At 34.3% G+C, this 19,404-nt stretch overlaps 1 protein-coding gene across 1 annotated transcript in view; it reads right to left on the minus strand.

Moving 5' to 3' along the window:
• Positions 1–19,404, minus strand: part of LOC117230307 — a 165,614-nt gene that overhangs the window by 125,493 nt on the left and 20,717 nt on the right. The gene's annotated exons all lie outside the window — the stretch shown is intronic.

Genomic DNA, 19,404 nt, shown 5'->3' on the forward strand with positions numbered 1-19,404 from the left:
TCGTTAAAACGCTGCCGCTTCGTTCAGCGCGCAGTTTCAAGCACTTTCACGACGAAAGCACAACGTTTCGCAGACAGCGGGTCTTCGTCCTTCCTACACTCGTCCTTTGCAATTCATTGGAGAACTTCTCGATTCGCTTCAAGTTTCCAAGCGAGTCGATGTTTTAATAAAAATATTGTAAAAATGCTGGAGGAAAGTTGACGTTTTGTATCTATTTGCTGAGAATATGATGGATGAATTATTTGAGCTTTGAGTTCAATTGGATGGAACACTGTACTCTGCAAGTTATCCAATATTCTTCTTCTTCTTCTTCTTCTTCTGCTCCCATTCTTTAACGTCGCATCGACAATGTCATTAACAATCAGTCATTAGATGGTTCTGCTTGTGTTTAAATCTCGTCTCGTATGTTCGTTGATTCGAAAAATTTCAGAAGGTTTCCTCTACTTTCTACGGAACTAAATATTTCCTCGAATTCCTTGGGCATTTTGGATCTGTTGCGTGGTTCATTTCACTTTGTGCATTTTAGAACTACGTTCTCTGCCGTGAGTGGTAGATCTCACGGTTCGTACCACGGAGCAGCTTCTCTTTGCAACAGGAAAGAGGATTTCACACGGGTAAGATGTTACTATATAAAACCGATAGCACGTTTAGATCTCATATCTCGCTCTTAAGCGTTGATTTGCTACTAAACTATCGAATAAAGACAAGAACACAGTGTAACAGCTCCTCTACGTTCAATACGTTACATTTTCTGCTGTACAGGGTAGATTGTAGTACAATTGCGAACATATTTCTTCGAATAAATGCAGCATTACTTGTTATTATAATTTATCGCTTTCCAGGAATGTTAAAAAACATTTCCGTCAATTATTTTTGACGTACAATAGAAGTGTCAACTTTTGTCTACAATACAGCGCTCGAATTTCGGAATTTCATCCATTCGTTACAAAGTTCAGATCGTTTCAAGTTAACGTTTGCCAGTTAACGATAACAATCTCTCGCTTTCCTCACTTCATACTTCAACCGCGTGTTTTACAATTTTCCCATCATATCGCCGGTAATAAATTCTGTTTTTATAATCTCTCGGAATCTACAGAACGACGTCCTATGAATATCTCCGGTGCCATAGCAACGCAAAAATTCGTCATTTTCTACCATTCTCTTTTGTTCGTTAATCTCGTGTGTCCAATTAGCAGTTTGAACAGCTTGACACGATCTCTTCCATTGTAAGATAGTTTGTACCGTCGACACGACATTTTTGACGCATTATATGTTTTCGTTATATGTGTTCATACAGGGTGTCCCCCACATACACGTGGAAGCAATTAAAAAATTTCACGTAAACTTAAGCCCTGTTCTACTTTGTTTTCCAGTTGTAACGAACTTTTTTAACACACTGTACCTGCTTAGCTTCACAAGCTCGAAGCAACTTCATAAGCTCGAAGATGTTTCACCATTGACTGTCTCATGCTCTTCGTTTCTGCAGGTCCGGAAGCCTCGTTCAACTTTTTCGCGAAATATTTCGACACCGAGGATGGACAAATCGATTGAACGTAAAATTTGCTACGTTTCGAAAACAAATTTAAATAGGACGCACGTTTGTACGAACTTTCTTCATGGGTTTGTTTGCAGTTGCTCGATGCGACACTCTGTATATTATTTAGTCAAACTTCGAACGAGATAATGTTATTTATCTGACATTGTTTGCTTGAACATACATATTCGTGGAATACGAAATTTTTACACAACAAATTCGTATGATATAGGATCATTCTAACTTGACGTGGAACTCAGAAATTATTCCGACGTAACTTGTAATCGTTCACGTATAATAAATCGAGTACAAAGGGAGAAAATTTATTTTCAGCACCGTTTTGATTCATACCTCTCGCGACAGAATCTAATTATCCGAAACGTACGAGGGAAATTGTAACGCTGTCAGTAATCCTACGAGTTCAAGTTAACTGTTCGAAACTAGCTCAGGGCTTAATTAACTGCAGAAAGTTTACGATAGCATCAAAACTGTGAAATATACCGCTTGATTCTCAGTCAAAGGTAAACCTTTGAAAATTAATTACTCCTTATTCAAAAAAGACAAAGTAATATAATATCAAAGTAATACGAAATATATATTGTGTAATTATATATGTAAGTATACGATACACCTGTATTTGTCATATTTTTTGAGAATCAATTACTGTTCGTTAAAAAGATCGAGGTACCTAAATTTCAAACTAATATATAATAATAGAAATTGTTGTTGTTATTCACTAATATTGTTGTTAGTAATTATTTAATAGGCAAAATAGAATCCTATAAGTATACCAAAAGCATAAATATAATTATATAAATATATAAAGTATATATTTGAAAAGATGTTTGTGTACGGAAATAGAGAAAAAAAAGGCTTTTGTTGAAAATATCTTTCGTTGAAAAAGCTAAATTCATCTTTCATTTTAAGTGACGCTATATATCTTCCTCTTTCTATTCTCAACTTACGTGAAAAATACAATTGAGAAATCTAATATCATAGAGTTTAAAGGTATGTGAAGAAAAATATAATAACGATTGTTAAATGAAATAAAAAGTACAATTATTCTTTTCAAACGTATTTGAAACATACCTTTCGCCTAGAAAACAGGCTAAAAATATTTCAAGCTGAATCGTATGTTTCCCACGGGCATACGAATTAATTGCTTCAGGAGGAAAAATGCGAGTTACGTGAAATTTTTCCGGATATTCGTGATCCTGGAGAAATTTAATTGTACAGGACGATGAGAAACGCGCGCTGAAGCAAGCAATCAAAACGGTCCGTGAAATTTCGTGGAAAAAAGCTTTTTTGGAGCATCCTCAGCGGGAAAAAACGTTAGAGAGAAGTTTTAAACAGGATAAAAAGCAAAGGAGTACAAAACGATTAACATGCTTCAAGTATATTACAGACACTAAATTCTGTTTACGTTTAGTCGAACGATAACGCTATAATAAACTATAAATGCTATAAAACACTATAATAAAGTTTAATCCTTCATTTATATATATTATGATACAAGGATTAGATTACGTCATTCAATTTTGAAATATCTTACTTTATTTCATATTCTGCGCTTTGAATAATAAAATGATTTTTTTCTACCGTTGGTGGCATTTATGGCGCAAGATGTGAAATACGAATGAAATTTAAATAATCTGGAATTAAGTAACCTAGCCTCGCGTATAACCTAATCCAATATATTATATTACTCGATTATACAATTCTTATGTATTATACTAATACTTAATAACCTAACGTGCTATCGTCATTCGTTTTATACAATATAGAAATAGACGTGTTAATAATAATTTAATCATATTTATTTAAATAATAGTAAATATATTTGAAGGAAATAAGATTGCCTATACCAACGTTAAATTTATATTTAAAAGCCATTAAAATTTGATATTGATCGATAATTCGCTGTAATACACAGTCAATCATTCTAATTAAGTTCATTTGTATAATTATCGTTCTACTTGGCGAGCATTAAGCTTTAAATTAATGAGCAATAAATGATATTTAACGGCACGTATAGGCATTAAATTCTGAAATAATTCACATGTTTATAAAATCGGTCATATCATCTGCAAAAATCCAATAAATCCAATAAATTCTCGTACCATACCTTCAACTATAAACACAACAAAAACAATTTAATTTATTCTTTATTATTTATTAATTATTAATTATTATTTATACAAACGGCTGTTTAATTCCAAAACTAGAAAATTAATTACTATTATCAGTAGGTAAATTATTACATAATAGAATCCAACATCATTATCCCATTTCTGCGTAACATTGCAACCACTGTTATTCCCATTAAAAAAAACCTGAGTGCACCGAAAAGTACACATAAATGTCCACGTCTCTGATATGCCTCCCATTTCTCCAGCTTGCTAGTCAACATGTTACTTTGCACAGCAAAAAAAAAAATAAATAAAGGGAAGAAATAAAGGAGAGAAAAAAAGGAATGCAGAGAGAAGAAAAAGGGTTCGTTCGTACCTTCCGCTCGAAACACGCATTTCTCTTAATAAAACACGATGCAAGAACGTTCTTTGCTTAAATTTTACGGTTAACGTCTCGTCGACCGCGTTCCTTCAGCCAGCCCATAACCGTATCTACAATGAGCACGAGAGACCGGATGGAAGTTCGCCAACGTCACAAAGTGAAACTTGGAAAAGTAAGGCTCGAACGACCGACAAAAGCTTTTCATACTTTCTTCGAAAAAAAAAAAAAAAAAGAAAATACACGTACACGAGCGGGTTCATATTCGTCGCGGATAAAGCAGATACTTTTTTAACGAATCCGCCAGATATACTAAATTCTTCGCAGTTTATTCGTAAGAGATAAAGTTAATTCGGTTAAATGACGGTATTTCTCGTCCATACGATGGAATTTCCACACCGTTAGGCTTTTACGCCACCTTGCCGGGTTGGATCTTCTCGCGTCCTTAAACTTTACAATAATTCCTGATAATCATCTTTCATCTTTAATGTGATGGCTCGCGAAACTATTTGAACTCGTGGAAAGTTTCCTCGAACAAACTACACGGAAGCGTGTTGCACGTTGAACATTTTGAAATTTCGGTAGCACTGTAAGGATACACGACGGTCAGGATCATATTAGTACATTTCGAAACAAATATGAAAACGTACATATTAAAACAAATATGAAAACGTACATATTAAAACAAATATGAAAACGTACATATTAAAACAAATATGAAAATGTACATAATGGAACAACTACGGAAATGTACATACTAGAACAAATACGAAAACGTATATAGAAGTTGTTATATACATGCACTTTACACAGATCGCAACATTATTCAAAGAGTCTATTGATAAGCTTCAATATTTAATGACACCATGTTTTACGCTAATTATATGCTTAATGTTAATGAAATATTAAATTATGTGTTTATATTACAAATTGAGAATATTTCAGTATACCAACTAATTTCAGAAAAGTACAAACTACCGAGAGTAGGTCAATCACCAGTGTTCTAATGGCCACAACGTGAAAAACGAATGTTTTCAAATTTGTTTTCATGCGTTTAGATTGATCAGTACAGTAAGAGTCGCATAATTAGTTAAGCAGGTACAGGAATTTACGCAATGGAATCCTCGTCTAGAAATAAGAATAAAATACAATGACCGGTATTAATATACATTTAAAACAGAATAACTCTTTTTGGATTGGTCCGGACGATTTGGGTTTTTTAAGGAGTTAAAAGGACTAGTTTATTAGATGGCGCGTAAAAGATTTTTGAGAAAATTCCAATTGATCGGATCTTAAAAATAATTACCTCTGCAAAATAAAATTGCCAAAAATTTGAGAATGGGCAAGAACCATCGCAACATAAAATTCCGAAAATATCCAAGGGATAGAGTTGAATTCAATATTCCCTTGCTAATACAAGCGAACTTATCTCGTTCGAATGACCATTTAGGATTCAGACCAAGTATTTCTGCTCCTAATTGATATTCGGTTGAAATTGTGTAATGGAATGGAAATAATGCGACATGTGCCATTTAAAGCAACCGATATCGTCGAGCGTTTCCTTTTCTGTTCACCCGGGTTTTCGCAAAGACGACTTTTTTGTGTCCTTTATGGCACAAAAAAAGTAATCACACGTAGCGAAATCGTACACAGTATATGGCCGTGGAAGCGAGCAAACGAAGAAAAGTTGCCGGTGTAATTAGTGTGGAGGGTCGTTGCGATATATCGATCTCACGTTCGCTAGAGCACAGGGAAACACATTTCCGTACTAAACAGCTTTCATTTTCCGCGTAACCTTACGTTTAACCGTGTGGTATCTAGTCGGTATAAAAACGCAACTATAATATAGCTGATCTACGTTAATATTACATTATTATGTTACGATGTTACTATGATATATTGTGGTATTATGTCTCGTTAACATTTACTAACAAGTGACACGAAAAGTAGATAAAAATATGGAAGTGATAAGTTACACCGTACAAAGTACAAAGGTCACGTAATAAAAATGAAAATATGTTTTATAGTACTCGAACGAACGAAAATATGTCATATTAACGATACCATGTATATTGTATTACATTGACTAACAACAAATTATACGAAATTATAAATAAAAAGAAATGAAACTACGCGAAATTTATGTAAGGAAAAAAAAAGAAATTTCGAAGAAGATACTACGTGAAATTATAAACATTTAAATAACATTTCATACTTTCTAGATGATATATATCAAGCCTTTGTAAAATTTGTTACAAGCTAGAGAATCTTACAATACTTCGTAGAACTTTATACAAAAAAGTTAATAAATTAAAACATTCCATAAAATAAAGAGGAAATAAACCACAGAAACTTCGAACGACAGAAATTTCCAAACCAACATGACATTCTTAAACTACATACATATGTAGATACTTTCTTTGCATACGTACATATGTGCAATCGAAACACTCCAAACAAAGAATACATTTGAAACAGATCAATATTGCATAGCATTTCACAAAAAAAAAAAACTGGCAAATTCAAAAATTCGATAGAACGTGCAAGAAATAAACGACAAAGGCTCTGAACGACAGAGATTTCCAAAACTACATGACATCGTCCAACTACATATGTACGTGCTTTCTTTACATATGTATGTACAATCGAAACACTCGAAACAAAGAACAGATTTGAAAGCGTCCGCCTATATTGAGCTGGTCCAACTATACCTCACATTTTCCCGCATGTTTCAACCCTAGTAAAGGAATAATGAAAAGAGTGGATCGCAATATCGCAGCAATTCGGCAATAACGCCTTATCACACCCTCGCAATATCGGTGAGGGCTTCGTTCGAATCCGTAATCACGGCCATAGCGAAACGAGGCATGGAGAAAGAGTGTATTTCATTTTGAGCCACTTTGACCGGATACTCTTCGCATCTGTGTAAAGAGAGGAGCGTGATCGAAAGTGGTAAAATGTTTCGATCGATGGATACGAGACGAATCGATTGCGCAACGTCCATCGTATGGTCGACAATCGTGTTCGATTACGCAACCACGTTATCAATGGAACGATATTCATGAGTGGAGTTTTTTATTCGTCTTCGTAACACCCTCGAGGATAATCGATGATTACGCGACGAAGGATCTAGCGATGGTTTTATTTCGAAAATTTCCCGAAGGTGTATGTAAAAGGTGTTTTTATAATGTAAAAGAACGGTTTTATAATGAAAGGAAGAAAGTGAAAGGAAGGAAGTGAAAGGGGTGGCTGAACAAAAAGAAAAGAAGGTTAGTGATGTACTTCACAGAGACGTTCCTACATATAATTAACCCTACCGCGTTCTTCCTTTGGTCGTTTTCCACTCAATTATATTAGCTTAACAGCGAAAGATATCTCGTGCTTTGATAAGAGATAAGAGAGTTCTTATCGTTATGCATATGTTGCCGTTTCAGTTCCATGTGCAATCTTCTGAAAATGTTGTGAATCCTTTTTGTTTCTTACAATGAGAACAAGTCTGAAATGTAAAAATCCGAGGATCGCAGCAGGGTTAATATAATATTTTCAGAAGAAAGAATATTTGAGAGGAGATTATATATATATACATTGAATGTATTATGGAAAACTTTTATGTCGATATCGTATCCATTATATAAACCTCATTGTAATTTCTTGAAAAGAGAAAAAGTAAAATTGCATTGTATGAGTATCACAAAACATTGCTCACGAACGTCACTTACTTTCGACCAGAATGTTACAAGTAAAAGTCAATTAAACTCTTGTAGCATAATTTACATATTAAAATTGTAATCTGAAATATTCATAATAACCTGAAGTATTCGTAATAACATTACGTCACATAAGGCACATATCAGAGTACGAGAAAAGTATACAAAAAGTGATATATGTAAACGTAAAAATAAATATGTATTGAAAAAATACCGAAATATTTCAAATTTTCACAGGGACCAGTCTATATTTTTCGATTCGAAAGATATAGAATTTCGTGCGGACAATTCGTTTACAGGAACGTTGACCCAATTGAAAGGCAACCGGTTAATTTTCCTGAAAGAGACAGCAGCGTTTCCAACAGAGCAAAGCCGAACATGGAAAAATTGCTAAGCACTTGATGGTCAATTTTAGATTACGCCACTTGTAGAGGATGCTGTCCTTCATGTTCAATAAAAAAAAGAGAGAAAAAACGAATAGAGGATGAATTGAGTTACTCAGATTAGTTTATTTCACGTACTCTCTAAAAGCAAATTGATACACCTACCCTAGGACTGACTTCCTAGAATTTTTATAGTTTTAGTATATTGTTTAGCACTGTTAGCGATAAATATTTCACTACTTCACTGTTTTCAGATTTATTTTCATAACTATTTCCTTTTTCCTCTCTTGTGTATTTATCGTCGTATCGACTCCTTAAGTTCAGAGCTATATTTCTTGATACAGCTTGGTGTTGGAATTTTTAACCTTTAAGAATTTTCTGTTACGTGATTCTGTTAAGGCTGAGAGAGAGTTTAATTCACATCTCGCTCTTTGATATTCTTTATATTCGAGCAAGAGATGGTTGTTTGTCAAAGCTTGATTACACAGCCTGCAGAAGAGTTGTACATTTTCTCTTTTTCTTTTTTTTTTTTTTTTTGTAGGTATTCATGCGTTATTTTGTAATGACATGCTCTGAGCTACTACTAAATTATTTTTATATCTACATATAATATACGATTATTATTGATTAATTCTGCTGCATCCTTCGTGTATCTGCATATTTTCAATGTAATATTTGCTTATCGTTAATAAGATTTCTTAAGTTTGAAGAAGATATGAAAGAATCGTTCTGAACAATTTTCTTGAAACAGAAGACGCATCATTTGTTGAAATGGAAACGACGTTTAATCATAAAATGTCAAGGGGCGAAATAGAGTCAGGAATATAATTTAAAGTTTTTAAAATATGGATGTTCCACTTAAGATATTGTTAATATTAATTAAAGTTCGTAAAGCCTGAAACTTTCTGAAACTTGAAGTCCAAAAAATAAAGAGTTCAAGCTGCATAGATTAGAAACATAAATCCGTTTAATGAAATTAACTTTTTTTATTAAGATGTTGAAAAACTGTAAGATTATTTCCTAAAATAAATACTAAAGTAGAATTACTCAATAACAATATTGTCAATATACGTAATACTATTTCTTCGTTTCATAATATACAAATTTTCCACACCCAAATACATATCAAGACAATCTAAGATCAGAATTGATTTCAAATCCATCAATGTTCTAGACAAAAAACCAAATCGATTTCAATCACGAATCACGCATCCAAAAATGATTTTCACACAAGTTCCAGCATTATATTAAGCAGATTAATAAGTCACAAGATCAAGATAGATCGCTAAGATCACGATAAAGTTACAATTATCACTGAAGAATGAAAAGCTTCAAAGTTTTCAAATTTTACGTTTTCCATAGAAAGTCAATGCAAATCTTCTTGGACAACAGAATAAAGTTCTAAATAGATATTCGAACGTTTTAATATTCTTCAAGCACGGATCACACGTCCAAGAATCGTCTACAAATGAATCCCAGCATGTAAATAAATTAGTGAAGCTTCAATCGTTATGAAGAAGTAAGAAGGACTGAACTTTTCGAATTCAAGTTATTGCACAAAAGGTCAATGTAAATCTGCCTGCGAACCGTATGATACTGAATAGAATTTCGAACGATTTGACATTCTTCAAGCAATTTCCGCATTTCAATACGTGAAATTTCATAGAGGAAGTCGTACGAATATTAAATCTTCTAAGTTGAAGCACACCTTTCCTTTCAAACAGAAGGTCAAACAAATCCATCTCGGTTGCTTTCTACCTCCGGTAAATACGTTCGCGTGCAACTTGCATAATTTCATACGATATTCAGCAACTCAGTTTTCAACGTAGCCGGAGTTATGAAGTGCCATGGGTGCCCTTTCGAGCGGGTTAATGAAACGTGAAGAGAAAGCGAAAAGAGACGTTGCATATGGTACAGTTCCAACGAATAGCGGAAAAATTGTCCCACGACGATATCTTGATTCGAATACCAAGTAGAATCAATCGAGGATTCTACTGTTACGCTATTTTTAATATCTGTGCATTTTAATTCAAATAGAAACGCGGAGCGCACAATTAGAATGACAAATACTGGATTTTAAATTGAAATTTTCCATAAACTCAAAGACACAATTTATATTTCTTTCTTGTTCAAGATAAATTTTTTCTCTGCATATTACAATTCCGTTCGAGATATAGTATACTTTCTTAGGAAGGAAAATTCTAAATTTAAAACAACATTTTTCCATAAATCCTAAAGAGAACTTTTTTTTCTGAAAACTGTAATCTTATGTGAGATGAGTATGTCAAGTCCACTGTGAGCATATTCTCTACGATGGTACTTATCTCATTCGAAACGAAAATTAAAAATCTCTTCTCTCTTGCCCCTCTCGCTTATCGCAACAAACTATCCCCGCGGTTTATCGATTCCCGATCGCTCAGTTTCCCCGAACTCGCACATTCGCTCGCACCGGTCAACGTGCACTTGTTAACTCCTTGCATTCATAAGTTGCTACAAAGACGCCTTTGCCTTGCTGACTTGCTCCATGATTATTCGATGACTGAGTTGCGACAGTTGTCATCGCGCCAATGGCGCTTGCGGAATTCCATCGAAGATCCGCAGTCTTGACCGATTGCTTCCTCGGTACTCGGACAGAAGCCTGCAATTTGATGTCCTCCGTAATCCTGTTCAGTGGTTCTTCCGCCGACACTGGACCCCACTTGTTCACAAGTCGCTTGACTTGTCCCTCCCAGGGAGCCCACTTGTTCAATTGCACCGAGTCAGAATACAGACAGATGTGCTGGATCGAAAGCTGGACCATCGCGGCGTCATCGATCGATGGCTTCGATTGCAGCTCGTCTAAGTTTCGATCGCAGCTCGTCTAAGCTTCGATCGCAGCTCGTGTAGGTTTCGAATATCGCGTGCTGTATGCTCAGTTTTAAGTTTGTAAAGATCCATATAATTGTTCTGTGGGATACATATGGTACACAGTGTATGCTTACTTTCAAGTTTTAAGTTTAGGTATTAGTTTTTATCCTCAGTTTAGACAGCCAATGTGGGACACACGCGTCTTAGCTTTTACCTTAGTAAATTATTCTAAGTTAGATGTATCTACGCCAAGTCCATTGCGCGCACTTTTTCTACGCAGATGCGTTGTTCAAATTATAGCGCAAAGTAAAAAAGCTCCCTTATCTAATCCCTTTAAATACTAAATTATTAAATAGAACAATCGATTTGACAATGTGTTTATAATTTCGTCTTTTAAACTTCTCTGCAAGTTCAAGTTGTTAATGTGAAGGGCTGCCGGTTGGGAGTGACCTAATGTACTTTAGTTTACGAGTAGGTTTTAGTGCCAAGGTCTAGATTAAGTTAATTTTAAGCCTCATTATTGGATGGTAAGGGACGTCGAAAGACAACGAGAGACGACGAGAGACTCACTGCTTGTTTTAAGTCTTGCTGTTTCGTTCAAACCTTAGTTTTAAGCCTTAATTTTAAGTTTAAGTTTTAAGCTTCAATTTTAAGATTCAGTTTTAAGTTGCGTCGTTAGTTTTAAACATTACCTGCAAGTTTTAATTGTAACTCGCTTCGTTCATTTTAAACGTTAGTTTTAGTATATTTGTAAAGATCGGTTACTTGATTGATATATGTATTTATCCACAGAAGTAAAATTTTGATGATCTTTTGATTTTTTGTTTTTTCCACTGAGCATAATTTGTCTGTCTGAGTTATCGATAAATTGTGTTACGAGTTTCTCATCGTCAATCGGAGTACTATACTTGATAATATATAATTAACGATTGATTTGAGAATACAAAGGTGAAAATGATAAAAATAATAAAAAATCCACATTTCTACGTTTTGGATAGAATTGCAATATTATTTTGATCCTATTTGAAACTAATTAAACAAATCATTTAACCATCATCGTATAGTAATCTATTATTTTGATATAATGTGTAATGTACATATTATATTTTATTATTTTGATAGCGTGCAATGCTTTCTCAAGTATCGTACTCGCAGAAGGATAGAATTCTATACTTAGTTGCGATTATACGATATCCTGTTCTATATTTTATTTATAATCTCTCACAAGACTTTAGTATTAATTCAAACCAATACTATACTGAATCGATAACGTTGCATGCAACACGAAAATGGTATCAGGTGGCCTCCAAAACATGGAACTCGAAAAAGCATTGAATGTCACGTCCGTTCCTGTACCTCGTCTGAGAGTAAAGTTTGAAAAAGCGAAGATAGCGATCAAATTGTAAAAAATGACCAGAATTGTTTCACCTACGAAATATTGTAAAAAGTTACCAAGTATCATAGAAAGCTACCAAGCATTACCAAGCGAATATTATAAAAACGATACATACGATATTTCATATACTTTCTCATATTTTATGAACTTTGCGCAATTTTCTGTATCAAGATCGTCTATAAATACAGAAAAATCCGTAATCTAGTGATTTTAGCTCACAACAAAATTACCAAAGCTTAACGTTTCACCTTCGTCTTAATCCTGCGCATATGTTCGATTCAAAGATAGAAAGTAGCCCCACGTAAAACCACATTGATCTCTCTGCGGGGTATAATGGAAGGTGTCGATTTCCTCGACCGGAAGTGACAAGAATCGATCGCCGTTGAAGCAACTCAGGGTAGACTATCGAGCGTCAGTCGCGTTTAAAGGGACCACTGTTGTGTAACGATACAAGCCGTCAAGCATCGAGTAACACGATATGACCGAGTTTGTGCCTCGTTAAAATTGCATTAGCCAGACAGTGGAAAGGGTCGAAGGACGACTGAAAATACGCTGAAGAAACGTTTCAACAACCCGTCGAATCGCGACAATGTTTCCATGTTAACACTCGATCTGTACGTTTCGAAAGAAATCTTTATGAATCAGCCAAGAGATACAAGAAGACGAGCAATGAAACTGTCGTAACATTTTTCATTAAGAGAAATATCTATCGGTCACACGAAGTGGCAACATTTTCTGCTAGTTCGTCCGCAATAAAGACCGATGTATCGTAAACGTACAATATGGTGCACACCGTTTATACTTTGTGACCCTAACAGATGGACAATTCTAAGATCTAGACCAAAGATATCCTACACCTACGTTATAAGTATGAGTGTTGGGAAAAATGTTATTTACCTATTAAATGATAAGCTACAGATTAAAATAATATCTTAGTTGCAAATAAGAATTACATTTTCTACTTAAACAAAGGTCTTTTAAACTTTTAAACGATGGCAGAAGTAATTCATTTATTATTTTTCACTTATTTTCCATTTCGATTTACATAATTGGAAAACAAATGGTGATACATAAATTTGAATAGCTTTTGGTTTCGTCTTATCTAAAAAATCGTGAAATTAATATGATTATTCTTCAATAGACAGATCGCCATTCACACTTGCTTCTACAACTACTTGCTCCTCGAATAAGTTGCCTAAAGGTCTATTTAATTTAATTCATCATAACTGATGAACATTATTAAAAATTGGAGATCGTAATTTTACAGTAATCTCTCTGATTGAACTATTATATTTGTGTAGCAATAAATTTGTTCAACGACCGGTAAGTAATAAATAAAAAATAAATGTACATTTGTAAATACGAAATAATTTCATTATTTTAAATAGTAAATTTAGATATGTCCAAATAAGAAATAATTTATGTGTGTTTTTTCTTTGACCTCTCAAATAACAAATGACGAAGATCTAGTCAAGTAATTATTTAGATGAAAATCTACTCAAAAATGCGCGATATTGATACGTATGCAATGAACATGATAATTATATAATAAAAGCATTATTAAACGAAAGTATTTAAACCAGTGACAAATTATTCAATTTGCGGAAATTTATAAAAAATATTTAAATTATTGGATATAATTTAATATATGAACATTTTTTGATAATTATTTGAATTACTTCGAAATTCTTCATGTTATGGAAATTTATTCAAAATTATTTAAATAATTCATTAACTAAAATTATTTGACTGTGTACGACAATTAAAACGCTGCATATCGCATGGAACGAAAGGTAAAATTTCCAGTAAGCAGAGGAACCCAAATGTAAGTCTAACTAAATTTTCGCCAAACCAAGTGAGATATCCTTTGATTCGTTTCTCCAACCAAATATGAATGAATATGAAAGGAGATCAAAGCTCCAAGAATTGAAATTTATGCTTCTAGAACCATATATATTTTACTGCGAACATGTAACTCTCTTCTTAAATCTGAATTCTTTTTTAAATCTATTGAAGAACCTTAAATGCAAGAATTAAAATAAAAAATCCTGAATCGTTAATAATAGAATTTGCAAGACATTTAAGCATTCGCGGTTGATTCTTTCTACGCGATATCGTTTTAAATGAAAAGTAAGATTCGACCAAAAAAAAAAAATCGAACGTATCTTTGTCACTTAATTGTTAACACTAAAAAAGTCACTCCTTCGCTATCAAATAACTATAGCACAATCTTTAACCTGCCCTATGTAAGGAGTTGCAAGGGAAGACAATAACTCAGCAGAAATTGACTTTACCTTTCACAGTTTGATTATACAATACCCTAACTCTGACAGAAACACGCGTGTACACGTCGGTTACAACCCCATAGCCAGCCGTTACACTTCGTCGTTGAATTAATTAAAGGGGAAGGGAAGAATATTGAGTTACACGAGCAATGAAATTATTAAACTTTCTGTTGTTTCCTATCTGCACGCTTGCATCTGTATATATTTTGCATGAAAGAACGCTCAAATGGCATTGTTCGATACAGAATGCATATTCGACTGCATCGGGAATGTGCTATATGAAGATGAGACACGCTCGTTGCAGTTGTCAGAGGCTAAAGCTGTAGCTTTGCGAGCTAGCTAAAGGGTAATCTAATTGCAAGCTTCACTAAAGATTGTAATATGTAATAACGCGTGGATGAAATTGCAAGCCTTTCTCTGTTTTTGATGTTAGTTGGCGTTGCGTGACCCTTTGCAACGCCATTTCCACGGGGTCACTGATCTTTCCTGCGGAAGAGTTTCAAAGAATTTTTGTAGAAAAGCATTGTACACGAAGTAATATAAAAACGGAGACACTATATGCGCATGATTAATTTAAACTGCGGATTTCTATGCATTTAGAGGAAACTTGAAAGTGCAGAATTCGATGAAAAACCTGTTCTGTCGTAAGAAACATTTCGAAACAATGTAGACTGCATTGCAATTATGGTAAAATAACACGAAGGTAGCTTTTTCCAGTACAAATTTTTTTTTATTTTCTGTCAAGAAACATAGGTCTTTCTGGCCTAAAGATAGAATATGAACATTTTGAAAACTGCGTTGTAGTTCTATAGACATGAAGCTTACTATAGAAATGTATTTAATTAAAACGTCCAACAAAGATTTGATAGTGTGCATGTGTAAAGACGGGACTTAAAAAATGAAATACTACATCACCGTAAAACGGTCTGCACTGATTTCAAAGCAACACCGAGGAACATTTTCACAACGTGAAAACATCGAAAGAAGTTGCGACAAGCTTGTATTGAATAATACGTATAAAGAATAATAAGTAAACGTATGAAGAAGATTCTATGGAAACAATAATAACAAACGAAGACGCTATTTTTAACTGAAGTCGACAAGGAGCAAAAAAATTAGGACATTTTATTAAAAGATAAGCAAGTTCTAAGAAAATCTCAACGCCGCAAGCTTCTCAGAAACAAAGATTCCTTGCCGAAAGAAAATAAATTCCTGTGCCATTTTTAAAAATATGGAAACAGATTGCAACGCGAATTTCTCAAAACCAAAAATTCACAGTCAAAGAAAATAAATGTATTTGGCTATTCCGTTTTTAAAAATAGAATATAGGATACAAAAATGTCAGAAACTGTACTGTAGTTACGTTGAAAAATTCCTCCGATTATTTCTACATAATATAAAACGTAAAAGTATCATCTGCGAATAAGGATAATACGAAATTAAATAAAAATGACAAAATAGAAGAAAAGTACCAAAAGAAATATATCAAACCTTAACTTATCATTATATTAAAATAACACTGAAGTAAATTCCAGCATGAACTTTTGAAAAATACAAGTTCGCGGTCCTAACTCCAACTCAATTGAATATTCAACTCGAACGATAACTCATACAAACGAAGGCATGGTTGAACCAACATCTTGGATTATCTGTCAAGCGCGTCATTTTCGTAACTTAAGGAGCTACCCAATCGAGAATATAGACACGCAATCTAACAAAGTCAAGGAAGACGGATTACACCGGTGTATCTGGTTGGCAACTTATCGTCGAGCAGGTGAACAGGAACAAATAGTTCGCATACTATCGCAACAACTTCGCGGCTCGGTCAAATATTTTGCTACGTGGAACAGACAGGAAAGAGATGGCTTCGGTAAAGTGCATTACGCGACGTCGTTCAACCTCTCGATGAACCGGGCCAAGGAACAGGGCCTTTGACTCATTAAGAAAATAACCTGACATAGATAGTTCTCAGCCTAGACAAGCACAGAGATCCTATAATTGCATATAAACAGAGAAATTTCATCGGCTCAGAGATTCGTCGAATGCCACACATTTTATACATTTGCGATGTACATTTATGCGTTAAATTAAAGATAACATTTGATGAAATTATTGTAAAGCAACCAAGGATGGTTGATCGAGTTTGATTTGCGGAAAATGGAATATGTACGAGAAATATAATTTTGAACATCGATGTGTATCGTTATCGATAGATGTTACAGGGCGGACAGGATGGGAGGAAATCTTATGACGCTATAAATGAAAAATAATATTTGGAAAAGTTATTGAAAAAAGGGATAACGGTTCGTTTGATTCAGTTCAATTGGGATTTATATTTCAGTATCATAATTTTATGTATCGATGTGATACAAAGTTAACGCCGGTGTCTTCATTTCTCGTTTGAACCGCTTGAACTTAATTTCTTTCATAATTTTCCATAGAAAGAATGCAAATTCATTGTACGGTTGAAGGGTTAAAGAAGAACCGAAAGAGTGAGCGGTAATTACGAAATTAAAATGGAAATTTAAATGATGAAACGGACTTTTGTAGACTTTGGCACAGTAATTGCTATGATTATTTTTATTGGGATAAAAAACACGTGACATTCTAGCTTTCGAGTTAAAATACAATTATACAAAAGAATTAAAAAATTATTCTCCATAATAATCATCTTCTGCACTAGCTAATCAACTATACATCAAAAATTTGCAAGACTTTGCAATTACGTTGAACTCGACATTTTTTATTCCAAGATTATTTCGCAACGTTAACGAAGCAAGGAAATTAGAAGCAACGTTGCAGATTATTCGAAACATCGTGTGGCGAAGAAATTAGATTCAACAACCAAACGTAAAGAAGTGAAAAATTGTGAAAACTTTATCAAACAGTCGTGCGTAACGTTACAATTTATTAAAAAAACTAACGCGACGAAGGATTGAAAGAGCCAGAAACCGTTCCTAATCGTTCCCGATCATCCCCTTCAAATTACCTTTCGTCCAATCGAATACTAATTACGCAAGAGTACGTAATTGCATTAGCTCGAATCTTTTTATATCGGAATTAACGTCAAAGATCGAATGTGAAGCGAATAAAATTTATAGCGAATAATTGCATGCAAAGTTGTAATTTATTTTAAAATTTCACGCGTCAAAGAAGTTACTTTCAAAATTCACACCTAGATTAAACGAAAATTATAGAAATTTTCATGAATAATCGTACGTAATGTCGATGTCACGAGTTGTTAAAAAATTCACGCATCAAAGGAATCAATCTCAATATTTAAACAAACCTAAAACATTTCAAATTTATGGAAATTTTCTCGATCAATCACGCGTAACGTCCAAACTCATCGAGAAAGTTCGTGCAGCAAAGGATCGAAAGAATCGTTCTCAAGCGCTTCCGATCGTCCTTGGTTCGATGGGTCGTTGATTGCCTGAGAAATGGACGCAACACGTTCGTTCTCATGACGTTTACGCGTAATTGCACGGTGATCTGCCGCTTCTAATGCGACACGTTCGACCGCCAGGGTGACCGTATATATTCGTGCTCCCCTTTCATGGCATTTGAAACATCGGCTGATAACGTGACGAGATTTTCAATCGACTATCCAGAGACATTTTTACGGCTGCTAGTTCGTTCCGGTAATACCGCGAGACGAAAGACGAATTGGCTTTCGAAGGGGAATCCCGTTCGAAGATAGATCATCTGAGAGACTGGATGGCGAATCGCCAAGTATATAATCCGAGGGAAATTTTTATGGGAATAGATTACGAGAGAATCGAGTACCGTCACAATTTTTTTGATAAGTTTGTGGAATGGCTGGAATAATATGTCTAAGAATACGATAGAAATGAATATGCCAGCCTGAATTTATATTAGATTTCTATGTAGAAATCTTTCAATGCTGAAATCCTTGGATCTGAGTTTTCGAATATGAATACTTCATTGGTAATATAGAAACTAGAAATTTTGCATCCAAACATCTAGATTTGTATCTTTCTGTCCGTGTACACGCAAGCATCTAAATTGAAAACGTGATAAAACTGTGTGACTCAACTTGAATTTCTATTAGAGATGCATATGTGAATCTTTGTATTGTAGAAAGCGAATAAAAAGAATAAAAACGTGCTGAGTATGTTACAATCTTTCGGAAATTTCCCTGAAAATTTATAACTAACTATATCATAATCATGGAATAAATAAACTTGTGCAAGTGGAAGTTTGTTTTTGGGGGGGAATTTCGATATTAAACGCACAACAAGGTAATGAAAGTGAATATACAAAATATGAATTTGATTAATTTGGATTCTGAGAGGTCCATATAATGCCATACTACCACACTGGATACACGAACACATGAGTACATGCCATGCAATATTACTAAATTTTCTGTTAAAAAAAGCAAGAGGATGTTCTTAATATCACATTTATATCCGGGGAAAACTACAATTCGCTCTAAAGCATTTTTGGCAACCGTTGTACATTTTCATCAAATTACAGACATCATATGCTAACCGAGTTCGATCCTCTCTCTCTCTCTCTCTCTCTTCCTCTCCCTCTATCTGTAACTACATAACGCAGACACAAAGGAAGGCTCAAGAAGAAAACTGCATTGAATGCTCGGTTGGCACGCGTTCGATGGACCAATTCTCTCATTGTCAATGGTCTGCAAAAATTCAGCTCTCTTCCGGGCAAGCTACGAGCGAAAATAATACGCGCATCGGCTAAAAAAAAGAAGACGATG

This window comes from Bombus vosnesenskii, unplaced genomic scaffold (assembly GCF_011952255.1).
Source record: "Bombus vosnesenskii isolate JDL3184/JDL3185 unplaced genomic scaffold, Bvos_JDL3184-5_v1.1 scf7180000013266, whole genome shotgun sequence".
Lineage (NCBI taxonomy): Eukaryota > Metazoa > Arthropoda > Insecta > Hymenoptera > Apidae > Bombus > Bombus vosnesenskii.